At 37.9% G+C, this 27901-nt stretch overlaps 1 protein-coding gene across 7 annotated transcripts in view; it reads left to right on the top strand.

Moving 5' to 3' along the window:
- FRYL (FRY like transcription coactivator) overlaps positions 1-27901 on the top strand; it is a 246852-nt gene that overhangs the window by 24461 nt on the left and 194490 nt on the right. For all 7 annotated transcript variants that reach the window (XM_081234991.1, XM_081234990.1, XM_081234992.1 and 4 more), the window contains exon 2: positions 12922-13098. The gene's annotated coding sequence lies outside the window, so the exon portion shown is untranslated. The remainder of the gene's footprint in view (positions 1-12921; positions 13099-27901) is intronic.

Consider the following 27901-nt stretch of genomic DNA (forward strand, 5'->3'; position numbering starts at 1 on the left):
CTCTCAACCACTGCGCCACCAGGGAAGCCCTCTAATGCCCCTCTTTATCCCTCATAAATTTCTTTCCTTTTGAGTCTGCTCTGTATGAAATGAGAATGGCTACTCTGTCTTTCCTTTTATTAGTGTTAGCACGGTATATCTTTTTCCATCCATTTACTTTTAATCTTTGTGTCTGTTTATTTAAAGTGGGTTTCTGGTGGGTCTTGGTTTTTGATCCACTTTGACAATCTCTGTCTTTTAATTGATTCATTTAGACCAGTGATGTTCAAAGTGATTATTGATACAATTGGATTAATTTCTATCATATTTGTTTTCTGTTTGTTGCCCTTATTCTTTGTTTCTTTTCTTCTTTTTTTTTCCTTCCAGTCTTTTTCTGCCTTTTATGGTTTTGAGTATTTCATCTAATTCTGTTCTGTCTCCTTTGTTAGCATATCAATTATACTTCTTTTTAAACTGTTTTTAGTCATTGTCCTGTAGTTTCTAATATATATTTACAACTAATTCAAGTCCACTTTCGAATAATACTATACTGCTTCATGAGTAGAGTGAGTGCCTTATAGTAAAATAATTCTAATTCTTCCCTCCCTTCCCTTATATCAGTTCTGTCCTTCATTTCACTTATAGGCATACATAATTGAATTCATTGTTGCTATTATTATTTTGAACAAATTGTTGTCTATTAGATCAATTAAGACTAAAAATTGTAAAAGTTTGTATCTTACATTCTCTATTCTTTCTTCGATGCTCTTCCTTTCTTTATGTAGATCTAATTTTCTGACCCATATCATTTTCCTTCTCTCTAAAGAACTTTTTTTAACATATTTTGCAAGGCAGGTCTATTGGCAACGAATTCTCTCAACTTTTGTTTGAGAAAGTCTTTATTCTCTTTCACTTTGGAAGGATAACTTTGCAGGGTACAGAATGCTTGGTTTGTTTGTTTGTTTCTATCAACATTTGAAATATTTCACTCCTCTCTCTTCTTGCTTGCATGAGGTGGGTGTAATTCTTATCTTTGTTCCTCTACAGGTAAGGTTTATTTTTTTTCTTCTCTGGCCTCTTCCAGGATTTTAAAATTTATCTTTGATTTTGAACAGGATATCCTGGGTATGTGTTTTTGCTTGTTTGTTTTGCATTTATCCTGCTTGTTATTTTCCGACCTTCCTGGATCTGTGGTTTTGGTATCTGATATTAGTTCGGGGAAATTCTCAGTCATTATTGTTTCAAATATTCTTTTTCTTTCTTTCTTTCTTTCTTTCTTTCTTTCTTTCTTTCTTTCTTTCCTTCTTTCCTTCTTTCTTCTTTCTTCTCCTATTCTTATTACATGTATGTTAGATCTTTTGTAGTTGTCCCACAGTTCTTGGATATTCTATTTTTTTTTTCAGTTTTTTTTCTCTTTGCTCTTCAGTGTTCTCTTTTCAGGTTTCTGTTGATATAGCCTCAAGCTCAGATATTCTTTCTTTAGCCCATCAATGGCTCTCTTTATTTCAGTTACAGTGTTTTGGATCACTACTGTTTCTTTTTGACTCTTAGAATTTCCTTCTCTCTGCTTACATTGCCCATCTTTTCTTGCATGCTTTCTTTCTACTTTATCCATTAGATACCATATTAATCATGGTTGTTTTGAATTCCCAGTCTGGTAACTCCAACATCCTACCATATCTGAGTTTGGTTATGATGCTTGCTCTGTCTCTTCAAACTGTTTTTGTTTTGTTTTTTCCTTTTAGCATGCCTTGTAATATTTTCTTGGTAGCTGGACATGGACTTACAGTACTAAGTGTAAGAGACTGATTTAAGTAGGCTGTCAGTAATGTGGTGGTGAGGTGTGTGTTGGGGGGTCAGCCTATGCCTCCAGACTGTGGATTTCACAAGTGCTTCTCAGTTTTCTTCCCTACCTTAGGTGGCACAGGATGGCCAGAGGGAGCTGGGGTTGGGTATTTCCCTTCTCCTAGCTCAGTTAGGCTCTGGTTAAAGAGTTTCTTAATTTCTCCTGAGGGCAGACTTTGTTAAGAAGAACAGAATGCTTTGGAGTATTTCAAAATATTTTTCCCCTCCCCCTGCCAGAAACTTGAGGGGATTTTTCTTTGATATTCACTATGAGAACCAGGTGGAGCTCTTGGAGATAAAACTCACAAGTATGGGATTCCCCCTATTATTGGTCCCCTTGGAGTTTTTAACTCTCAGAGTTGTCCACACTAAGCCTCTAGCAGTTTGTCAGTTAAAGTTCAGGTTTTCTTACCCTGGCACTGGTTCCCATGGAAGCTTCTGCTCATGGGTTTCTGTTCCCATAAGTTGTGATTCTCTGCACCTGCCTGTCTCCAGTTTTGGGAGTAGTGGTTTGCCCTATGACCTCACTCCTCTTATGAATCTAAAAAGAGCTGTTGCTTTTTCAGTATGTTTATCTTTTTACTTTTTTAAGACGGAGTGGTGACTTCTAAGTGTCTTTTCATGCCGGAATGAAAACCGGAAGTCTCTCCTCACTTTTTCTATTACCATACAGTTTCCTTTCCTGGAGGCAACCAGTATAATCAGCCTCTTGTGCATCCTTCCAGAGCTAGCCTACTATTCTTAAAATTTTTTAAATTAAGATGAAATTATTGGTTTTTGAAGGGATATTCCATTAAAATCTTCTGTTTCTATGGTTATAAACCATTTCTCATTATGCTCTCATGTTTGTATGTTTTTCTATCTCTGAAACATCTTTCCCCTTGTCTGATTTTCTGGATTTGCCGAATTTTAATTAATTTTATTGGAATTTTAAAATAATCAAGTTAGCTTATGCTGCAGTGAAAACAATCCTCAAATTGTTAGTGCTCAACATGCAAAAATTTATTTCTTATTCATGTCAAGTTCATGCCTTTTAGGCAAGTTGTCTTCTGCCTACAGGTTTGGCAATGCACTTCCATATCAGCACCTGCCTCCATAATTACAGAGACAGTGGGACAGAGAGGTACAGAGCCCAGTGCCAACAGTTAAATGCTTCCATTGGAAGTTTATATATCAATTCTACTCACATTTCATTGGCCAACACAAATCACATGACCATGCCTGACTTCAAGAGAGAGAAGGAAAGCCTAGAAGGAGAGGGAAAGTGGGTAATATTGTTAATATCCTCTATATCTTTATTATTATTATCATTTTTTACTGGCTGATTTGTTGTTTTTTGAGAGAAGGAGTCTCCTCAAGTCCCTAAGCCTGGTTGTAGACATTCCTTTGGTAGGCCTGACTACCACTCTATCCCCCCAAGAGAGTGAATATCTTAGAAAAGGAAATGGTTTCACGTCTCACCCCTTTGTTTAGAATTCTGCCAAGATCATTATCCTTGGAATTCAGAACATTTTGATCAATCTTATATCTTCCAATTCTTTTCTTAAGACTGGTGATTTTTTTTTTGTATACATGCTATTCTGTGTTGATAAATAGTACAGGCTCCGTCACAGCCTGGCATGAGATTTTATTCTGTCTTATCCTGCTCTTAAAGGATAGTCAGGGTCTGTTGAAGGTTTCAGTTAGTATTTAGCCCAGTGAATTTGATGGAGGGAGGGATTGAGCATTATCTTCTGGGGTGCACCTCGGTGGAGTAGACTTGTAAGCCCACTCTCGAGCACAGCAATAATGGTTGATGTCAGGGCAGATAACTTCTCCTTTCCCATTGTTCTTACCTTAGCATATCTTTGTGGAAGCTCAAAATTTTAGGGGTGGGGTGGTACCCCCCTTTTTTTTTTTTTATATTCTGTATGCGGGCCTTTCACTGTGTGGCCTCTCCCGTACAGGCTCCGGACGCGCAGGCTCAGCAGCCATGGCTCACGGGCCCAGCCGCTCCGCGGCATGTGGGATCTTCCCGGACCAGGGCATGAACCCGCGTCCCCTGCATTGGCAGGCGGACTCTCAACCACTGCGCCACCAGGGAAGCCCAGCCCTTTTTAATTTCTAATGTTGCTAGAGTTTTCCCTTTTATGTTGATTAAGTTATTTCAGGGGCTATTTGAACAGGGAGCTGACCTTGTCAAATATGTATTCCTAAGTTATCCTCTAAGTATTATTCCTCCTTTTAAGCTAATTGTTTGGATGCAGCTTGATTCAGGTCTTTAACAAGAAGAAAAGAAACAGTTTAAAACCTGTTATTTTCTGGAAACATTAGGTTACATCTCAAAATGTATATAAGGTAGAGTATGCAAATATATTGGATTTATGTACTGAAGACAAGAAGTTTACCTCTTCCTCTGTCATTCTGTTCTACTCTTATCTCCTCTAAAGGCTGTAAAATGGAACCTTATGAAGCAGTTAATATTCATTTTGTTTAATAAAATGTTTGAAAGTCTATAGGTTTATTTTTTTTATAGTGCATATCATGTATTACCTTTGACATCATTTATTTAATCAACAAATGCTTATTGTGTACCTGTGAGCTAGGAGATGGTGCTAGGGATTATAAATGTAAACAAGACAGTCTCTGCCCTTCTGGAGCTTGCTTTTTAGTCATGTAGGCAAAGATTAAACAAATATTGGATGATAAACTCTATGATGAAAAACTAAGTTTGTCTAGAGTGTGATAGGTTTTGGTTATTTCAGATAGCATGGTGAGGAAGGCCTCTTTGTGGGAGCATTTGCAGTCATCTGGGAGCAAAGGAAGGAAGGGAGGGAGCAAGTCATACTCAAGGGAAAGACCTTTCCAGGCAGAGGAGTTAGCAAGCGCATAGGCCCTGATGTGGGAATAAGCTTCTTCAACTTGAAGAGTAGCAGGAAAGCTGGTGTAGCTGGAATAGAGGAAAGGAAATGTTAGGGAGACCATGGGATATTTTTCTGCATTTGATGGGAAACCAGTGGAGGATTTTTGAGTGCAAGTGAATAAACTTATGTTCTAAAAAGATCAGTCTGGTGACTGTGTAGAATTAAGGGGTGAGTAGATGCAGCAGCATCAGCTAAGAGGTGACATGAATTGTTTAGGCCACAGATGATGGTGGCTCTGACTAGGTGGTAGCAGTGGATGGGAGAGAAGTGGCCAGACCTAAGGTATTCAGTATTTTGAAAGCAGGGTTGACAGACTTGTTGATGGATTAGATTCGAGGGTGTGAGGTAAAGAAAGGAATAAAAGTGAGAGCCAGATTTCTGGCCTGAGCATCCAGAAGAACTGTGGTGTTATTTACTGAAGTGAAGTACTGGGAGTAGGCGGAGATTTCGGGAGCTGTATTAAGAGTTGTGTTTGACATCTCGTTAGATGTGCAGACAGGTATTTGAATTTGCAAGGCTGGTGCTCAGTAGAGAGAGGTCTGGGCTAGAGATACCATCTATATGCTAACAAATTCCAGATTCGAATTTAAGGCCTTTAGCCTGGATAAGGTCCAGAGGTAAATGTCAGTGGAGAAAAGGGGGCAAGGACTGGCCCTGGGCTCTCCAACATTTTGAGTTGGAGAAGAGGCAGAAGAAAAGCAGCTCTTGAGGAAGAGGAAGAGAACCAGGAGAGTGTGGCATCTTGCCATCCAAGTGAAGAAAGTGTTTCAAAAAGGCGGGAGAGGAATGCTGCCGTGTAGTCAACTAAGATGAGGACTGATTATTGACCTTTGGATTTCATGAGGTGTGGAGGTCATCAGTGACACTGCCCAGCGGCCCTGGGGGTAGAAGAGAGGAGAGAATGAGATGAAGAAGGTCAGCTAGTGAAATACTGAATAGAGACAGTTGTCTGGAGGACTTTTATTGTAAAGGGGAGCAGAGAAACAGGGTAGTCATGACAAGGGGTTTTGTGGTGGAGGAGGGAGGAGGGCTCCCCCCTTTAATTCTCTTTAAGGTGAGTGATCATTATGGTATATTTGTATGCAAATGGACATGATCCCTTAGGAATGGAGGAAAATAGATGGGAGATTTTTGTCACCTTGATGTTGATGTTCTCCTTTTTTTTTTAGTAAGAGGTGGTTGAGGTTAGGTTGGAAGTTTTCTCTACCCCACCCTCTTCGGGGAGCCTTTGTGATTTTCTTTTGTTTTCCTCTTTTTGGCTTGCTTAGTCTTATTGTGTATCTTGATAGATTTTTATCTTTCACATTTCTGGTAAATGGTGATTATTAGGAAGTTGAACCAATTGTGTATTTAAAAAAATGTGAAAGACATTTAACAGGGAACGTGTTTCCCAAGGCCCATTGTTTACCACAAAAAGGAAACCGCTGACTTCTTGTTATATCAGTAAAGATAAAATTATTTTGTGAATACAGTACTCCTTTTGTGAGTAACATTTTTCATACTGTGATCAAAAGAAATTATTATATGAAAGCAGTAAGCTAATGGGAAATGTAGACTTTTGTTACAAGTGGGAATTTACTTAGTGGGAACCCTTAACATTTTTTGATTTCTCTTCAGACCATTTAAAATTCTTCTAATGGTGGAGATAATTGTCATTTAAATTATGAAAAAATATAGTTTAACAAATTTAAAAGTTAGGTATCTAGTTCTTAATTTCTTGAAATGTAATAAAAAGTTTTAACTAATTTTAAAGGAGGAAATGTAGCAATACAGTGTGGTGGGAATATTTTTCACTCTGAAGTAGAAGAAGGAAATCCACAGTACTGTAAATATAGCTAATATTATAGTGAGAATATATTCAAGGGGTAAGTAGAACATCCATCACAAACTAGTATCTCCCCTCCCATTGTAAATTCATTGGTAGAATATTCCTCAGGTGAAGTTTGATTTAAAACAACAAAATTCATAGAAGATGAGGATGTTGTAATAATAGATTTCGTTTTCCTGGAGACTGGCCTTTCTTGAACCCTTGGACTTTTCAGTTGGAATTTTATCCCCTACTTCTGTCCTCCAGTGCCCCCTACCTCCCATACCTGCTTCCAAAAAACAAAACAAAACAAACAAACAAACAAACAAAAAATATATATATCTTTGGCAGTAATAAAGTCTCCCAACTTCTGAGTATCTAAGAAGTGTACCTATGGACAAGCATCTCAGAAAAGATAGAGATTATAAGATGTTCAGATTCCAAGCTATGTTGTATTATAGATACAACTTTGTTGCATAAATGTGATTATCAACTTTTTTTTTGTCTATATACAATTTGCACGTAAGGAAATAAATGTATGTACATATGTATATATGTCAGATAGTGATAAATTCTATGATGAAAACAAAATGGAAATAGGGCAGTGGCGTGGGAGGTCCTCTGAATCTCCTTTTTCTCATTTACCAACTGGGAATAATAATAACCTACCTCTTTAGAGTTGTGTGGATTTAATTTTGTGTGAAATGCACCTGGTTTGATACCTGGTATCATACCAGGTAATTGGGTACATGTTATTCTACTTTCCCTTTCTTTCTGTAATTTGAGTCATTCAAATCTGCAGTTTAGTGCCATATAATACTGTGTGTGTTAAAACCATGAGTTTAAACTAGAGTATGTTTAAACCATGTCCTTCATGTGGTTTTGAAGTTCTTGCTGAAAAAGTAAATAACACAAACAGACCTTGAAGGGGCCTCATGTTTAGTGAAATAAGGCAGTCACGAAAGGACAAATACTGTATGATTCCACTTAAATAAGGTACCTAGAGTAGTCAAACTCATAGAAACAGAACGCATAATGCTTGTTGCCAGGGCCTGGGAGGAGGGGGCAGAAGAGGAATTATTGTCTAGTAAGTACAGAGTTTCAGTTTTGCAAGATGAAAAGAGTTCTGGAGATGGATGGTGATGGTGTTTGTACAACAATGTGAATGTACTTAGTGCCACTGAGCTGTACACTTAAAAATGGTTAAGATGGTAAATGACCTTATGTGTATTTTACACAGTTTAAAAAAAAGTGAATAATAGAACTACTCTATTTTGGTAAGGCTTGCCCTCCTCATTTTTGGTAGATGTTAGTGAATTAAGTTGTTTTTTTCTTTCCATTTTAATAAGATATAATTGACATGCAGCACTGTATAAGTTTAGGGTTTATGGCATAATATATCGTGAAGTGATTATAAATCAAGTTGTTCATGACTAAATCTGAAATAGTGGGTTGCTGTTCTTATATCATAAATCTGTGTGAGATTCCCAGAGAGTGAAAACTATTGATTATCAGAAGTTTTCATCATCTTAACTTCCAGAGGTGTCAGATCTTAAACTCTTTACTTTGAGAGCAAAGAGTATAGTACAGTATAGAAAAGACTGTTTTGTTTTGTTTTGCTTTGTCTCGCATGTCAATTTAAAAAATATTTGTTGAGTCCTCATTATGTTGAATGGACAACAGTAACAACATTTGTTGAGTGCTATCTGCTGGCTATTGTTCTAAGTTTATGCTTAATAATACTTATAATACTTCTAACACTTTATAATCCTTATGAAAGGTCTTACAGTTGAGAAACCCAAGGCTCTGATTTAAAAAGTGATTTTCTACTTTAAAAATGATTTTAGAGGAATTTAATGCATAGAAACAAAGGGAGGGCATTCCAGATGGAAGAAAGATCTGGGCGTAGGAAGGAATGGGACATGTTTGCATAGAGCAGAGTTCAGCCTGACTAGTCTAGAGAACATTAGGGAGATGGGCTAACAGTTTATTCTCTTCCATTAAGACCTTGACTCTGAGGCTAAGGAATTTCTGGACTTTATTCTGTAGGCATTGGGACTGTCACTGAATTACCAAGGCAGGGAGTTTTGTGATCAGAGTTGTGCATTTGGAATATGCACTTGGCAGCAATATCTGAGATGCATCAGAGTAGTGAGAGAGGGGAGGTCAGAGACCACCTAGAATTTTTTTGATGGAAGAGTATTTTAGTATTGCAGCAGTTGGGGTTGGAGTGTAACTGACTGACTTGATGAGTTGAGAGATGAGAAAGTAGAGGCCCAAATGTGTAGTAAGAGGAAATAAAAGAGAAGTCTGTGGTGTATGAGCGTAAGTAAGATTTTTTTTTCCTTAATGGTCATCTGAATATACAGGTCAGATGTAAGTTTGGCTTTGAAAAGGGAGGATTTGGAGGGTCCAAGAGGACAGGAAGAGGGACTTCAGCAGGCTTGAACTGAACTTGAAGAGTTTACATTGGGCATCTTCTTTCAGTTTAATAGATGAGGGTATCTAGAGAGTACAGGGGTATGGTGGGCCTGGGAACTTGAAGGATAGAAAAGTTTCAACCTCACTAAGAGACAACTCAGTAGGGTCAACCATCAGCCTTTAGAGTGTGAGATAGAATAATAGTAATAGTAGTATACTTCTGTTAGTCTTTTATATGAATAATTTACATGGAGTAGAATCTCTCTTATACAATATTGATTGTACAATCACCAGTAGTTAGAATGGTTAAAAAAATTTTTTTTGAAATGAAGAATAATAGGAAGGATATATGCCTTAAATATTTTATAGTTGATAAGTGTATAAATGCTCGTACATCATCAATCTTTTGATGTATAGCTGAGACCTTCTCTTTAGGATATTTTTAAAGTAACTTGCCTTTTTCAAATCGTACAGCTTAATTTTTAGAGACAAAGCATTTTCTTTTTGCACTCATGTTTTTGATGTAATATTTAACTAAATTATATAATTATAGTAAATACAACAGGCATAAAAAGATTTTGGAACAAATATAAGATAATTTGCTCTTGGTAGGCATGCGACTCAATTGTTGGGAGAAAAGAGATGGTGTACCAGAGAGGACTCCCCATTTCCCCCAAAAAGGCAATTGAAACTTGGGAGTTATGGTTTGTCCATGGTTTTAGGATTGGCAAGAGTCTGGTTTTATCTTGAATCTAATGTTTGTCCTATTATGTAGTGTTGCAAGGTGATAGGGAATAATATGTGAAATACTGGTTAGTGGTGAAGTTATAGACTATATATATATATATATATATATTTTTTTTTTTTTTTTTTTTTTTGCTGTACGCGGGCCTCTCACTGCTGTGGCCTCTCCCGTTGCGGAGCACAGGCTCCGGACACACAGGCTCCGCGGCCATGGCTCGCGGGCCCAGCCGCTCCGCGGCATGTGGGATCTTCCGGGATAGGGGCACGAACCCGTGTCCCCTGCATCGGCAGGCGGACTCTCAACCACTGCGCCACCAGGGAAGCCCAAGACTATATATATTTTTTAATACAGTAGCTTTATTGAGATATAATTCACATACCATGCAAGTCACCAATTTATAGTATACAATTTGAGGTTTTTTATATTGACAGAATTGTGCAACCATCACCACAATTGATTTTAGAATATTTTCATTATCCCCAAAAGAAATCTCATATCCATTAGCTCCCCATCTCCTCCTCCCTGTTCGGAGTCAACCACTAACCTATTTTCTCTCTATACTGTGTAGATTTGTCTATTCATATAAATGGAATAATGTAATATGTAGCCTTTTGTGACTGGCTTCTTTCACTTAGCATAATGTGTTTCAGGTTCATCTATGTTGTAGCATGTATCAATATTTTTTATGGCAGAATCCATTGGATGGACATACCACGTTTTATTTATCCATTCATCAGTTGATGACATTTGTATTGTTTCTGCCTTTTGGCTGTTACAAATAATGCTATTATGATGGTTTCTGTAGTGTAGTGGTTATCACAAATAATGCTATTGTACACATATTTTTACATGGATGTTATTTTTTCATTTTTCTTGCTGTATAGCTGGGAGAGAATGGTTAGTCATGTTTAACTTTTGAGGAACTGCCAAACTGTTTTCCAAAGTGGCTGTACCATTTTATATTCCTACCAGCAGTGTGTGAGAGGGTTCCAGCCATACACTTGCCAACACTTGTTATTATCTGTCTTTTTGATTATAGCCATCCTAGTGGGTATGTTTATGTTTTTAAAGTGATTTTATTTTTCTGACTATAATAGTAATAAATGCCCTTTGTAGATATTTTTGAAAATATAGACAAGGATAAAAGAAAAAATCATTTATTTTTAGATCACTATTTAGAAATAATATTGAGTGGGTTTTTTCTCCATGTTTTAAAGTAGTTTTTAAAATATGGCTAAAAGTATATATCATTTTGAGTCCTGCCTTTTATTGTTGTTTAACAGCATTTCCCCATATTTTTTGAAGTTGTATTTTAATTTTATCCTATCAGAGAATGTCTCTTTTGTTCTCTTTGCCTTTTGTGTTCTTATTTTTTAATTAATTTTTCAAATTTTACAGTTATTTCAGAGGAGCCCAGAGGTGGAGTGGGAATAAATTTTTATGGTTAATCTAACATGTTAACTAGAAATTACTTCTAGGTTAACTGCAGCATAATAGTCTATCTGCTGAATAAACCATAGCTTAGCCAACCATTACCCTATTTCAGACATTAATATTTCTTACAATTTTTCTTTATAAATAATGTAAAAAAATTTGTATGTAAAATTCGGTCTGCATTTTGAGTTCTCAGGAATGAAGTTACTGGGTCAATCAATAGCTATGGAACGTATTAAAGATTCTTGTTACATACTGACAAATTGCTTTTCAGAATTTATATTTCCTCTAGCAATGTATATGTATTCCTTTCTTACTGTACCTTCACTAGCAATGAGTAAATGGGTAACAATTGAGTTTTAAGGTCACTTGAGCAGGGATTTTTTGAGTTTGTTCACTGATGTGTGTATTGCTGAAAGATAGTAGGCACTGAATATATGTAGAATGCTACCAGTAGGAAAGAAAAGGGTTTCTCTGAAGGACAAGGAAATAATTTGCCATTCAACTTTCCAGGAAAGTAGCCTTGTTACACGGATCATATAACAGCTCATATGTTTATAAAAAAGGGATGAAAGAGTAAAATAAAGCAAAAAAAAAAAAAAGTAAAATTAAGCTTATTTGGGGAACTTGTTTTAAATTTTATATTGTTTGAACATTTACATGTTTCAAAGTCAAAATGACACTTTGAAAAGGCTTATCTTCCATCCCTGTTTCCTTACTGTAACCCTGCTTTTTTTTATACCAATTTCTTATGTATCTTTACAGTGCTTTTTAATAAAAATTAACAAATAAGAATAGATATTCTTACTTCCCTCTTTCCCTCCCCTTTTTAAAAACACAGAATATAACAATGTATATATACATATACCTTGCTTTTCTGTACCTTGCTTATTTAGCATATTCTGGTGATGTTTGTATAGAAGTACACAGAGTGCTTCCTTATTTATTTTTACAGCTGCACCGTATTCCTTCTAATGGATGTATCATAGGTGATTTTACCAGTCCTTTTAAGTTGTTTTCAGTGTGTTTCACTTTTACAAATAATCCCATAATAATCTTGCTGCACACTTTATTTTGTGAATGTGTAATTATATCTGTAGGAGAATGTCCCAGAAGGAGAGTTGTTGGGTCAAAAAATAAATGCATTCTTGGTTTTGTAGATATTGACACTTCCACCAGCAATGGAGAATGCTCATTTTCTTGGGGTTCCTCGGTGTACCTTTTGAAAAACGACAGTCCTAGGGTCATTACCTCAAATCCCATAATATATGTATCCTCAAGTACTATAGAAGAACTCATGATGATGACCCTTGTGTCATCAAGAAACAGGTAATTATGTTTAGATGGTGAGGAAATTTGTAATATACTTGAGAAAGATATTATAGGTGGTGAAAAAAATTTAAATTAGAACCTTTAAAGACAAATTCTGGGAATTCCCTGGTGGTTCAGTGGTTAAGACTTGGCGCTTTCACTACCGTGGCCAGGGTTCGATCCCTGGTTGGAGAAATAAGATCCCACAAGCCATGCTTCGAGGCCAAAAAAAAAAAAAAAAAAAGACAAATTCGCATTTTCTTGTTTTTTCTCTCCAGATAGATACTTTCCCTATACAGTTGACATTTTTTTTATAAGTAAGTTCTTCTTGGCCAAATTCTCAAGTTATAAAAACTAACTTCAATAATGATATATGTTATACGAAAACTGTTAAAATGTTACAGCTTTTGTTTTAAACATGGCTGTTACTAATAACCAACCATATTTCTTTTCTCTCTCTTTTTTTTGTCTTTCAGCCTTTAACATTCCACATTCTGCTTTGTACATGGTGAATCACTACTGCTTTGCACCAGTGTGCCCACTTGCGTGCCTGTAAAGTACAAGCTCCAGATTGAAAAAAGCTTCTAGATGGATCTTTTCCAAATTTGGTGTCTTTTCTACAAACTCTGTGCCTCAACAACCCTTTCTAAGTGGTAAGTGATATGTACTTCTAAAAAAGAAGAATAGAAATTTGTAAAACAGTTTTTGTTTGGATTGCCTTCCCCCTTTTTATGCTGCATTCTCTTTTGGTATGGAATAAAAATGTTTTGTTCTAAAGGTTTCCCACTTCAGCAACTTGTTCTGCTTAATTTTGCTCCTCTGCACCCCCAAAAATGTGTTCTGAGTAAATCTCAGAGATGTTCAAAAAACATACTGGCTAACTAGCACCTGTGCTTCCAAAAAATCTTAGAATATGTAAAGGGACACACAGTGCCATGCTATAAAAAGAAGAGCTGGCATTACATACCTCTCTTATCAACTCCATAAATGTGCACATAATTTACAATTGCTAGGAATAAATATGTAAACACCTTTATGTATATGTACTTTACATGCTCTGTATTATATATTCATATTTTACAAATAATTTCATTTTCATTTTGAGATACAAGTGGCAGTTATTGATGTCACAAGATTATAGCTTATATTTGTTTAATAGAGATTTTTTTTTCTTTTTTTTTTTTTTTTTTCTGTACGCGGGCCTCGCACTGTTGTGGCCTCTCCCGTTGCGGAGCACAGGCTCCGGACGCGCAGGCTCAGCGGCCATGGCTCACGGGCCCAGCCGCTCCGCGGCATGTGGGATCTTCCCGGACAGGGGCATGAACCTGCGTCCCCTGCATCGGCAGGCGGACTCTCAACCACTGCGCCACCAGGGAAGCCCTATAATTAGAGATTTTAACTCCAAGTGTTTTTTAAATAATGATTTAATTTTATGTATATATTTACTGCTATAGGTGATTACCACTTTTAGTGGTTATTACAACAAGTGAACTTATAAAACTGGGCTTACTAAAAGTAGTTTGATTTGGGAAGAAAACGGTTTTATGGAATGATAAAATTTTGGATTTAAGAAATTAAAAAGCTGTGAAAATAGAGTAATTTCAGTGCTGAACTAGAAATTGCACGTTAAGTGAGTTGTAAATGTATTTTATGATTTGTTATTGGTTCTGTTTTCATTTTGCCAGAGCCACAGATTCCAACTTTAGGTCTGTATATTCTCTTATTATAAGGCTAAGGTAGTTTTTCCTGTTGCTCTCTTTTCCTACCTACTTAGGTGTCTTGAGTCCATTGGGTCAAGGACATCCTCTTCCTAGCAATTGTAAATTATGTGCACATTTATGGAGTTGATGAGAGAGGTGTGTAATGCCAGCTGTTCTTTTTATAGCATGGCACTGTGTGTCCCTTTTCATATTCTAAGAATTTTTGGAAGCATAAGTGCTAGTTAGCCAATATGTTTTTTGAACATCTCTGAGATTTACTCAAAACACATTTTTGGAGGGCGGGGTGGTTCAGTGGAGTAAAATTGAGCAGAACAAGTTGCTGAAGTGGGAAACCTTTAAAATAATATTATTGTTGTAAAATATTGAACACTCATTTTGAGTGTCAGTCAACAAATAGTTACCAAATGCCTGCTGTTTATGAATAAAAATACACAATGACATTTGGCATTGTGAAGAGGTAAGTCATCAAATAGAAACCATGGCATTAGATGAGGATGCAAGGCAGGGAGGTTGAGTGAAGAATGGGGTACGTTTTAGCTCTAAATCTAACCATTAACTGCACAGTGTTCTTGAGTGTAAGTTATTAGTCTTAGTAGCCCTTGGTTTTCTCATCTATGAAATGAGTGAATTAACTAAATGGTTTATAAGGTTTTTTGCTGCTTTCGTACACCTAACACTTTGTTATGAACAAATTGATAGGTGTTTGTTTTTTTGAGGATACCTTTTCTTCTCTAGCCTTTCCAATAGAGATATTTTTAGACTACTTTCTTTGAATTGTGGCGTTAGAATAAGGTCCCCACTATCATTTTCTTTTCTTTTTTTTTTTTTTTTAGAAATCTATTTTTAAATTATTTATTTATTTATTTTTGGCTGCACTGGGTCTTCGTTGCTTTGCCCAGGCTTTCTCTAGTTGCGGCGAGTGGGAGCTACTCTTTGTCGCAGTGTGCAGGCTTCTCATTGCAGTGGCTTCTGTCATTGTGCAGCATAGGCTCTAGGCGCATGGGCTTCAGTAGTTGTGGCACATGGGCTCAGTAGTTGTGGCTCGTGGGCTCTAGAAGGCAGGATCAGTAGTTGTGGCACACAGGATTAGTTGCTCCACGGCATGTGGGATCTTCCCGGACCAGGGTTTGAACCCGTGTCCCCTGTATCAGCAGGCGGAGTCTTAACCACTGCGCTACCAGGGAAATCCCTCAGTCATTTTCTTTTGAAGGTCATATCTTTTATTTTTTTTTCTCCACATTCTTATCCTTCTCTTCTCTTGACCTCTGGAATTTTCCTTCATTTGACTCTTCATTTGTTCCCTTTCTGTTTCTCGTATCTTGTTAGTGGCTCTCATCATGTTTCCTTGACCTGTCTAGCATCCATTGTTTTCATCTTAGTATTTTCCAGGATCACTACACCTTACACCAGTGATTCTAATTCTGGGACCCTTTAAAAAAATACAGATACCTTCTAAAATGAGCTTGGGAGAAGGGTACGATTTTTTGGCAGGTAGCTGAAACCTACTAGTAAACCAGCATTATTAGTTCACCAGGACTGGAGTCCCCAGGTTTTACACCCCGTCACTTCTTGCCTTAGATCACATCATCACTTAGTTAAATTTCTGTGGTCTTTGAGTCTCCTCTCATGATCATAACCCTCTATTATGCCACACTTTTTGAATCTCTTCTTTGTCTTTATTATGACTTGTAGTTTCCTGGCATTTTGTTTTTGTAGTTAAGTTAGCTATCTCCTAGCTTCATTTGCTTTCTACTCACCCAAACCCCATGATCATATTTGCAGCAGCATCTTATGTTCTGTTGCCTTTTTAACATTGTGAGGAACCTGTCCAAATCTCAAACCTAAGTTAATTTGCCATGTATATATTTCCTAGTTCCAGCTGGTTGATGCAGTTGGAAAAGGTCACATAACTAAGTTTGGATCTACTAGGCAGTCATTTACTTGATCTCTAAACTGGTTCTTTTCAAGGTTGGCTTCTTACCCTTCCTTTAGAAGACCCCACACGTTGTCACAGTCAAGTTGTCTTTTGGGGGCTATCTAGCATACTTCCTGACCTGTTCTTCTTTTCACTTCAGAATTTTTCTGTGTCTAAAGAAGAAATTATGTACCTTATTATAATTTTTATTACGGAAAATTTAAGACATATAAAAGTAAACAGACTAGTGTAATGAATCCCCTTGTATTCATGACTCAGGTTCAGTAATTATCATGTCATGGCCAAATTTTCAATCTCTCACTGACTTCCCTCCCATTCCTGTACTATTTTAAAGAAAATCCTAGATATCATAAAATTTATTTGTATTTCAGTATATATCCTTATGTATAAGACCCTTTAAAAAATATAACCATGATACCATTATTAATCTTAAATAAACTATAATCCCAATGTAATCAAATATCCAATCAAGGTTAATTCTAATTCTCTCACACATTTTATTTCCTTACTTGTTTATTTGCTTGCCACGCCACATGGCATGCAGGATCTTAGTTCCCTGACCAGGGATCGAACCCATGCCCCCTGCAGTGGAGGCATGGAGTCCTAACCATTGGATCCCCAGGGAATTCCCCTCGCACATTTTAAAAGCAGTTGACTTGATTGGATCAGGGTCTAGATAAGCCCTTCCTCCATTGCAGTTGGTTGATTTTTCTCTTAAAGTTTCAACCTCCCTTCCCTTTTTGTTTCTAAAATTTATTTGTTGAACAAATTGGGTCTTTGTCTTGTAGATGTGGATGTTTCTGATTACATTCCTGTGAAGTGATTAAGCATACACACCTGACCTTTGTACTTCCTGTTAATTGGTCGTTGGATCTAGAGACTTGCTCAGACTCAAGTTCAGATTCTTTTGGCAGGTCTTTGTCTTTGGGCAAGTGTCTCTCTGGTGCACACAATGCCTAGTTGTCTCTTTTTCTGCTGATTAGTTGCCATTTTGCCTCCATGCTGTAGATTAGGGGTTGGCAAACTTTCTCTGTAAGGAGGCAGATAGTGTATATTTTAGGCCTTGTGAGCCATCTGGTCTCCTCTGCTGCAACTACTAAACTCTGCTGTTGTAATGAGAAAGCCGCCATAGACAAAATGTAAATGAATGGGCATGGCTGTGTTCCAATAAAACTTTATTTACAAAAACAGGTGATGGGCTCCCTGCTTGAGGCCTATTAAATCATTAGGGTTTGGAAAATTTTAATATTGTAACTTTACTTTTCATTTATTAGGTGAAATGTTCTATAAAGAGAAGCTGTTCCATGTGTACTGTTTGTTACATGGTAGTACAGTTTGTATAGGAAATGTTAGACAAAAGCTTGACAGTTTCCCTTGGCTTATGAATTTCAAAATAATGAATTGGGTATATTAGCTTTCTCCAGCAGTGACTAATTAGGATCTCCCCTTCTCCTCCAGGTTCATTATAGACTCTTAGATTTAAACATATTGGATTTTTAAAAAATTCATTATGGTAATTACCCTTATTGATGCTCAAATTATTTAATCTTTGGCCAGTGGGAGCCTTTTAAATTTGCTTACTGAGTTATTTTGACATGACTCTAGTAGTTTTTGATAGCTTCTTGATTATCTGGTATAACAAGGAGTTCCAGGCTCACATGTACATTTCTTCCCCACACTTGGTATCAGTAGTTTCTCCAAGGAGCCCTGATTCCTTCATTGGGGAATGGAATTTCAAGACCACAGTTTGAGCTGTAGGGATTCTCATTCCTAGTGGGTTGACCATTGTTTCTACGCCTTTTTGGTAGTCAGAACTAGGGGAAAATTTTTTTTTTTATGATAGAGTACCTCATGAATTCATACTGATACTTCCAATTCAGTTTCAATACTATAAGATTTTTAGTTAATCTTTTTAGTTTACATCTGTATCTTTCAACTGAAAATTCTAGTTCTCAGTGATACTAAGAATAATACAATTAGAATATTTCATAATTACTCATTTATAGTACCCCCATAATACACACAACAGTCTCAGAATAGCAGTACCAGCGTTTTGTCTGTCTGCCTTCTTTTCTCAATCCATGTTGTTGTATGAAACATTATCTGTTGCTGTGTAACAAATCACCCCAAAACTTAGTGACTTAGCACAGCAAACGTTATTATCTCACAGTTGCTGTGGGTCAGTTTCTGTGGGGTGCAGCTTAACTGAGTGCCTCTAGCTGAAGGTCTCTTATAAAGCTGCAATCAAGGTGTTAGCTAGGGCTGTGTATATCCCAGGGCTCAGTTGGAGGAGCCACAAAGGAGCCTTTTGGGGTGCTTTCAAATGCACTCATGTGATCATTGGTAGGTCTCAGGTCCTTTCTGGCCATTGGCTGGAGACCAGTCCCTCAGGCCTCTCCATGGGGCAGCTAACAACATGGTGCTGGTTGTTAGCTTGGAGCAAGGGAGGAAAGGGTATCCAAAATGGAAGCCATGGCCTTTTTAGTAACCTGTTCTTAGAGTGACAGCCCAACACGTATGCTGCATTCTTTTATTTATTTTTTAAGTTACTGTGGTAAAATATACATAACATAAAATGACAATTTTAATCATTTTAAAGTGTATAGTGAAGTACATTGCATTAAGTACATTGGCATTAAGTACACTGACGTTGTTGTGCAATCATCACCACCACCCATCTCCAGAACTTTTTCCAAACTGAAACTCTATTCATTAAACACTAACTCCCCAGTCTTCCCTTCCACATCCCCTGGAAACCACTCTTCTACTTTCTGTTTTTATGAATTTGACTACTCTAGGTACTTCATGAGTAGAATCATACAGTATTTGTCCTTTTCTGACATGCTTTTTTCACTCAGCATAATGTCTTCAAGGTTCATCCACATGACAGCATGTGTCAAAATTTCCTTCCTGGGGCTTCCCTGGTGGCACAGTGGTTGAGAGTCCGCCTGCCGATGCAGGGGACATGGGTTCATGTCCCGGTCTGGGAGGATCCCACATGCCGCGGAGCAGCTGGGCCCGTGAGCCATGGCCACTGAGCCTGCGCGTCCGGAGCCTGTGCTCCGCAACAGGAGAGGCCACAACAGTGAGAGGCCCACGCACCGCAAAAAAAAAAAAAAAAAAATTTCCTTCCTTTTTAAGGCTGAATAATATTCCATTGCATGTATATACCACATTTTGTTTACCCATTCATCTGTTGATGGACATTTGTCTCCTCCTTTTGGCTATTGTGAATAACACTTCTATGAATATTGGTGTTCTACTGCATTCTTTTCTTAGAAGCAAGTCTCCAAATCCAGTTTATACTAAAAAGGGGAGGTAGTTATATAACAGTGTGATACCAGGATGTGGGGATCATTGGGTCCCTCCTAGCGGCTGCCACCACACTGTTTAAGTCAGTCTTAATAATTGTTCTGTATAGTTCTGCCACCAACAGGGTATACATTTAAGTTATTTAATTTTTTAAAATAAATTTATTTATATTTTATTTATTTATTTTTGGTTATGTCAGGTCTTCGTTGCTGTGCGTGGGCTTTCTCAAATTGTGGCATGTGGGAGCTACTCTTCGTTGTGGTGCACAGGCTTCTCATTGCAGTGGCTTCTCTTGTTGCGGAGCACGGGCTCTAGGCACGTGGGCTTCAGTAGTTGTGGCATGCAGGCTCAATAGTTGTGGCTCGCAGGCTCTAGAGCGTGGGCTCAGTAGTTGTGGCACACAGTTTTAGTTGCTCCGTGGCATGTGGGATCTTCCCAGACCAGGGCTCCAACCCGTGTCCCATGCATTGGCAGTTGGATTCTTAACCACTGTGCCACGGGAGAAGTCCCTAAGTTAACTTAATTTATTTTTGATACTTAATGACTGTTCTAAAATGTAATTTTGTTTTATAATCATGTATAATAGTTTCATGTTTCCAAAGTCAAATCCACAAAACAAGGTTTATTCAAAGGAGTCTAACTTCTATCTCTGTTTTCTCTACCGTTTTCTTTCTCTTTCTAAGTAATTATATTCTAAAACCAAGTTTAATATAAGTAGGCTATGTATTCATATGCCTCCTTAGACAAGTGATAAAATATTATATGCCTTCTTTTTTCACTTAACATATTCTGGAGATCACTCCTTAGTAGTAAATTACTAATTCCTTTTTATAGCTACATAATATCTCATTGCATGAATGAAAAAACAGAGCTATTTAACCAGTTCCCAAATGATGGGCATTTGGATTGTTTCTAATTTTTTGTAAATAGTACTGCAGTGGATAACTTTGTAATTCATATATATGTGTTTATATTTTTGCTATTGTACATTTGGGACAGATTCCTAGATGTGGAATTGCAGGGTCAAAGGGTAAATGAGTACACAGTTGTTGGTTTTTTTTTGCGGTACACGGGCCTCTCACTGTTATGGCCTCTCCCATTGCGGAGTACAGTCTCAAGACGCGCAGGCTCAGCGGCCAAGGCTCACGGGCCCAGCCGCTCCGTGGCATGTGGAATCTTCCCAGACCAGGGCACAAACCCATGTCCCCTGCATCGGCAGGCGGACTCTCAACCACTGCGCCACCAGGGAAGCCCTACACAGCTTTATAGATATTGCCAGATTTATCCTGATAAGAATTATATCTTTTTGTGTTCCCATCACTAATGTACGAGAGTGCCTCTTTGTGTATATATAACCTTATCAACAGAATATATTGTTAGAATTTTGGGTTTTTTGTCCTCATTGTAGTGTTAATTTTCATCTCTCATTATGAGTGAGATTGAGTATCTTTTTTTAACTTTAAAGTTTTATTCATAGACATTTCAGAACCATTTAAATCAACTATGGATTTTTTTAGACATAACATACCATGTTTATCTTGGACATATTAGGCTGAGTATCTTTTTATATGGTTAAGAGGCATTTGCATTTCTTTTTTTGTTAACTGTCCATTTCTTGAGCTCTTTTTCTCTAGGTTTGTTGGTGTTTTCTATTTTATAAGCTCTTTACATATTAGGAATATCAACATTTTGTCCCTTTGCTTTCTTCTTCCTGCCAGTTAAATAGAGGTAGTCTCTAATCTGCTTTTAGTTTGCTTTGTTTTACTTCTCATCCTTTTCCATTAGCGTTACATTTTTTCTTCTGGCTAAATCATTATTCAGTATTTGATGACTCCACTTCTGCAGCTCAAACCTATCCCACCATTTCTTCAAACTCAACATGCCCCAGATAGGATTCAACTTTATCCACAAACCTGATATTCCTGTGTTCCCTTTGTCAGGTATGGCGTTACCATTTTCCTACTTGGGAACTTGGAGTGATCTTTTATGGTTTATTTATTATTAATTCAGCAAGTATTTGTTGAGCACCTACCAAGTGCCAGGTACTGGACTAGGCACTAGGTAACAAATAGTCACAATCCTAGTTCTCAGGGAACAGTCTGATGGGGGAATAGATAGTAAACAAATATACACACAAACCCATGTCTCAGTGGGTGGTAAGTATTTCAAGAGAGAATTTATGGGCTAGGACATGTGATTAGATTGGAGAGGTTAGGGGGATAGCCTTTTAGAGAAAGTGACATTTAAACTGAGATTTGAAGGTCTATTAGGGTTCACCTGGTGAAAAAAACCTGGGGTTCCAGATATAGGAAACAGCATGTGGCAGGATCCTGAGGCAGAAAAGAAGTTGAACTTTTAGGAAATGATCAGACCAGTTTGGCTGGCATGTAGGGAGGAGGGGTAGAGGGCCATGAGATGTGATCGGATTTACTTTGTAAAATGATCACTCTGGCTCTAGAGGTGGAGTGGGTGTGTGTGTAGAGGTTGCTGAGGAGGCTGTGGTGGTAACCGTGAAAAGTGGAAGTGTCGCGTTCATTCTCTTAGTGACATTCTTTCAGTTCTACTCTGGTGCTTTGTTCTTTCTTCCCATGTTTTTATATCCACTGCCCTCGTTCAGAAAGTCACCTCCTGACTACTCTGATGGGTTTTTACAAATTGGTCCCACGCTGTTTTAGTCTCTGTTCGCCAGCCAATCTGGTTCAGAAGCGAACTTTTAGAAATCACAGGTCTGTTCGTATCACTTTCTTTCTCGAAAACTCTTGGTGGCTCCCTGTGGCTGTTAATGTTATGTGTCCACTTGACTGGGCTGAAGGATGCCCAGAGAGCTGGTAAAACATTGTTTCTGGGTGTGTCTGTGAGTGTGCTTCCAGAAGAGATTGGCATTTGAATCAGTAGCCTAAAGAAAATCCTCCCTCACCAGGGTGGGTGGGCGTCATCCAATCATTGAGGATGCAAATAGAACCAAAAGGCAGAGGAAGGGTGAATTTGTTCTGTCTCCTTGAGCTGCGACTTCCATCTTCTCCTGTCCTCAGACATTTGAGTTCCTGGTTCTTGGGCTTTTGGACTCTGGGACTTAAACCGGCAGCACATCACCCTCACCCCCCGACCCCAAACCCCTTTGGCTTCAGACTGAGAGTTACACCATCAGCTCCTCTGTGTCTCAGGCCTTCAGACTCAGACTGAAGTTTATCCCTGGCTTTCCCGGGTCTCCAGCTTGCAGGTGGCAGATCGTAGGACTTCTCAGCCTCTGAAACTGTGGGAGCCAATTCCCATAATAAATATCCTTTTATGTATCTATATTATCCTATTGGTTTTGTTTCTCTGTAGTCTCTGAACCCTAACACACTCCCTCATTGCAGAAAAATGAAAGCCCACCTGATATTGAAGCCTTTCTCATTCTCTTTAAGCTTCAAGGGCTGCTCCTCTGAGACTACTTTTCTTTAGGCAGCCAAGACTGATATTATTCTACCTCTTTTTTTTTTTTTTTTCCGGTACGTGGGCCTCTCACTGTTGTGGCCTCTCCCGTTGCGGAGCACAGGCTCCGGACGCGCAGGCTCAGAGGCCATGGCTCACGGACCCAGCCGCTCCGCGGCATGTGGGATCTTCCCAGACCCGGGCACGAACCCGTGTCCCCTGCATCGGCAGGCGGACTCCCAACCATTGCGCCACCAGGGAAGCCCTCTACCTCTTTTTAAAAACTCATCCTCATCTTCTGTCATGACATCTCTGCCTCTTGAACCCTATTTCCCCTTCTCTCTCTTTTTTTCTCTTTCCCCTAAAGTCTCCATTCAGATCCTAACTGTTGCCCTAATCCTTAAATCTCCTCAGTCACGTTGACTTTTAACATTTGTTGATGTCATTTCTAAGATTCATCACAGCCTACGTCGTATTAGAAGCACTCCTGTATTTATTTGGAGTGCAAAGAATTGTGTATATTTCATTTTCTTAACAGACAAGAACTCGGTAGATATGTGTTGAATTGTAGGAGATTAGGGATCATTCCATGTGTTTAGATCCCTCACTGAAATCTCTTAAAAAAGAGGTAAGTCTCAAGTACAAGTTTATAAATATCTTGTATTGAACCTTCACGGAGTGACCTCATTTAGAAATAGTAAAATCTGACTTGCCTTTTGAAACAGTCTTTACAGTTCAGTGGATATCAGATAATACTTAAACTCTCTATACTAGTTTGGCAAAAATATGTTTATATGGCAATATCAGAGAGTTCTTCTGACTTACTGGGGGTATATAGAGGATTAATACTCAATTTCCATGCTGGTGGGGAGGCGTCAATAAAACCATGACTCTGTAGCATATCTAAATGTACCTCTGCTTTTACCTGAGGTATCCTGCTGACTAGCTGTCCACTTAGACAACTTCTGACCGGATACCTCGCTAGGTTAAAAGTAGTGGTCTGCATGTTGACTAAGTTTAATATACTTGATTCTCATATGTGGTTTTGTTTGTATATTGGGGCCAGCCAGTATGTTTCGTTTGTGAAGAGAAGGGTCCTATCATTACTACCTACACACTTGCGAAATGATTTTATGTGTTCCATCTTTTAAAATTCTAACAGGTTTTCTTCTCTTCCTCTTTTATTCCCTCCCTTCTTCCCTCTCTCTTTTTCTTCCTATAAATGAGGTTAAGTCACTTTGTCTAAGTTAATATAGCTTTGTATTGTGTAACTGTGCTACATACACTGTGTTGCCTTCTCATATGAGGTCATTTCTCTGAACTTTAAGGGAAATGGGGTTTATACAGATTTGTCTTACATGTAGTTTTCAGATATTAATCTAACTTTTAAGTCTCTTTGGATCACCTCTTGAATTAAATGACTGTTTTTGATTTCTAATACCTATTGATGCAATAAAAGAGTTGGGAGATTATATAATCATTTCGCCTCTATACTAAATGGGATTTAATTTTGTCATTGGAAATGCAGTAGAAACTAAACCTTTTAAAGCTGTTTTTAAATTAAATTTCCTAAAGTCACATTTCAAATTTTGGGTGTTTCAGCAATGTTAACTAATGACAAGTATTTTGGTTGTATTATTTTAAGGTAAAAATATCTTAATAGAAATTTTAAATGAGCTTGCTTCAGATTAAATTAGGACATTAAGTCAGTTTCTGGAATATGAATTTTTAAAAATCACTGTGAAGTATTAACTAGGGCAGGTGCTTATAGGTAAGAATCAAATTATCATTTGGTACTGTGATCTTCAAGTTTAGAGTGATGAAGGATTTTATTTTTAAAACTAAGTATCTGTAAAACAAAAAATGTTTCAGGCAGCTCATGGTTTGACAGGTTTATGAAAGGCTTGAAAGATAAAATTGTTGTAAGTGAAATATTGCATTCAACGTAGGATTTATGTAACGAAGTAAGTGAGGGTGAAAAAAACCTGATGAGGTGGGAGAAATGACTCAGTTCCTCACTCTGCACTCTCCATTTTAAATCCTGCATGAATATTACAGCTTTAAATATAATCACAACATTAATTCAGAAGCCTGATATATTAAAAGGTAAGCTTTTGTTGTTTTATAATAACTCCATTTGTACCATACTGGAACTTTCTAGAACAGTCTCCTTCTAGGACAATTTAGGGGCAGCCGTAGAGCTGGATGAGTCACACACCACACTGCCAACTCCTTAAGGTTTATGTCTATTCAGTGTTTGTGTCCTTCACTGCATAGCTTGATATATCTATCAAGTTGGGCTAGTAAAGGTAGTAGAATTACGTCTATTTTCATTTATTATACTGTACCTGGTGTTACGTTTCTAGAAATGCTAAAGTTTTTTGGGAAATTGGTCCAGAGTCAACATTCAAAAAGCATAATTCCAGTGACCCTGAATCCACTAAATTGAGCCAGGGACCAAAAATTTTCTCAACATAGAGCAGGAAAAAGGAAAAGAGGCATGCAGGGACCCAGGAGAAAAAGGATGATTTAAGTGGAGGGAAGTTGCAGTTAAACCACAAACACAGCAACTTGCATACTTGGTCAGGTTTTCCCTGTAATGTAGAAATTGCTGACACAGAATTTTGTACCTGTGAGCATCCATCTTAGGGACACATATATTTTATTTTTATATTTTAATTTTAATTTTAACTTTTTAATTTTTTGGCCACTGTAGTTCCCCGACCAGGGATTGAACCTGCACACACTGCAGTAGAAGTGTGGAGTCTTAACTGCTGGACCACCAGGACAGCCTGGAAACATATATTTTATTTTTATTTATTTATTTATTTATTTATTTTTATTTATTTATTTTTTTTGTGGTATGCGGGCCTCTCACTGCTGTGGCCTCTCCCATTGCGGAGCACAGGCTCCGGACGCGCAGGCTCAGCGGCCATGGCTCATGGGCCAGACTCTCAACCACTGCGCCACCAGGGAAGCCCTGAATTTAGTTTTAAATAAGCATCTCTATGATTTGTTAGCCATAATATGATTTCTCCCTTTCCTCCTATTTTTTACTTTTGATAAGGCAAATTTATTCTTTCTTCATGAAATATTTAAGATAAATTATGTGTTAATTATGCTTAATTATCCTTTTTTGAAAGTTCTCTTGCTTTTGTTCTGAGGTTCAGAATCAATATAAAAACATTGAAATCATAATTGCATTTTAATTTGAGAACTTTATCTCATAACTCCGTATAACAGCTTATTCTTTTAAAATATAAAAGGATCTGGATGTGCAGTATTTCTCAGTTTATTTACTAGTCTTGTCAGTTTCCACAGCTGCAAAGTTGAACATTTACAGAAATTATGGGTTTGTTTGGGTTAAAATGAAATAACGTATGTAAAGCACCTAACCTAGTTTTTCACACATAGTAGGCCCTCAGTAATTAGTGGTGGTTATTTTTATTATTATTGGTCACTTAATTAATTTGGATTTCTAGGGCACCATTTCTTATGGTGCAGTGAACCAATTCTGAATTCTACCCTCCCATATTTGTAATTTGTTTAGACTGACTTAACCACTGTGAAGAATAAAGCCTATTGGTGGGGTGGAGCTTTTTGACTTTTGTGTGCAAGTCCTTTTAGAGTTACTGGATGTACTGGAATGTGAAAGATTAAGCTTTGTGGCATGTTCTATATGGTCATCCATAGTGACCAAACTGATTTGGAATGTTGTTTTGTTACTAACTTTGAAATGTGTTATTTTCTGTACAGATGATGTTGATCCGAATAAATTGCTTAATATCCTTTATAAATATCTAGAATGAGACGAGTTGTCAGTCGGTGTAAACCTCATGCAACACAGTACTTTCTTTCATAAACACAGGGAGGGAGCAATCCCAGGATAACCTTTCGGGTGATAAAGCCGGGCATGGCTGGGCAATTCAGAGGGTGTGTGATAGCACCCAACTTTGGAGCCTGTCACAATGGGAAGTCATGGCTTGGAGGCCTGTGGTGAAATAGTCATGTTTATTAAGCCTTAATATGTCACTTAAATGGCTCTTCTGTCAACAGCTAGCCAGCTCCTCAAAGAGAGGCAAAAAGCCATTCATGTCATTGTAGATTGTAGCTCCAGTTACTTCCTGGCAACAGAGGCTATGAGCACCGCTTCATTGGCAGTGGCTTTCCTGTCCCACCCTCCACGTAAATTGATGACTGTCTCCCTTGTACCCAGTTGTAGCTTGAACATATTTAGGTAACTTCTCTCAAAGCATCTAAAAAGGGTTGTCCCATGTGTCTCTCTTCCAGCTTGTCTGTAAGCTCCTGGTTGGTGGTGGTCGTGTCTGTGTTAGTGTCACTTAGTGCAGATTCTGGGAGCTCAGGGTGGATCTTCAGTCTGTGTTAAGTGCACGTCTCCCTGTGGCTTGTGAAGACTCCTCAACATTAACTGGTCCAATTATATTGTTCCACATCCTCTCTAATTCTTTAAAGAAAAACCTCTAGAGGGGCTAATTCTACCATGTATCCTGTATTTCCATTCTTATTTCTTTCTATTCTGCCAATGCAAATTCTCGATTTCCTTTATTTTTTTCAAGGAACAATTCAAGTCCTTTTCCATGTAGCTTTTTTTTTTTTTTTTTTTTGCAGTTTGCAGGCCTCTCACTGTTGTTGTGGCCTCTCCCGTTGCGGAGCACAGGCTCCGGACACGCAGGCTCAGCGGCCATGGCTCACAGGCCCAGCCGCTCCGCGGCATGTGAGATCTTCCCGGACTGGGGCACGAACTGGTGTCCCCTGCATCGGCAGGCGGACTCTCAACCACTGTGCCACCAGGGAAGCCCAGCAGTTTAATTTGATTCTGAGTTTTAGAGTAATTTTACAGTGAATTATTTTTATACCTTTTATGGGCAAAGTAACACGAATAGTATTTGTTTTGTGACACATATATTAATATATATACACACATATATACATGCACAATACATATATATTTTAACACTTTTATGCTTATGAGTTTGCAAATAATATACAGTAGCATTGATTTTACATTTAATAGAGTGTGGAAAACATACATTTAAATGACAGAAACCTTTA

Source organism: Mesoplodon bidens (genome assembly GCF_964165515.1).
Source record: "Mesoplodon bidens genome assembly, chromosome: 1".
In the NCBI taxonomy this organism is placed as follows: domain Eukaryota; kingdom Metazoa; phylum Chordata; class Mammalia; order Artiodactyla; family Ziphiidae; genus Mesoplodon; species Mesoplodon bidens.